Source organism: Acyrthosiphon pisum, chromosome A1 (assembly GCF_005508785.2).
Source record: "Acyrthosiphon pisum isolate AL4f chromosome A1, pea_aphid_22Mar2018_4r6ur, whole genome shotgun sequence".
NCBI classification, from domain to species: domain Eukaryota; kingdom Metazoa; phylum Arthropoda; class Insecta; order Hemiptera; family Aphididae; genus Acyrthosiphon; species Acyrthosiphon pisum.
The window spans coordinates 59,227,310-59,227,582 of NC_042494.1; positions in this window are offsets into that span (position 1 = coordinate 59,227,310).

Here is a 273-nt window from a genome sequence, read left to right on the forward strand (position 1 = left end):
TGTGATGGGGCGCCGTATGATGACGATGGTTGTGATGGTGCACCGTATGATGAAGATGGCTGTGATGGTGCGCCGTACGATGACGATGGTTGTGATGGGGCGCCGTATGATGACGATGGTTGTGATGGTGCACCGTATGATGACGATGGCTGTGATGGTGCACCGTATGATGACGATGGCTGTGATGGTGCCCCGTACGATGACGATAGTTGTGATGGGGTGCCGTACGATGATGAGGGAGGAGGTGGTCCTCCGTACGATGACGATGGCGGA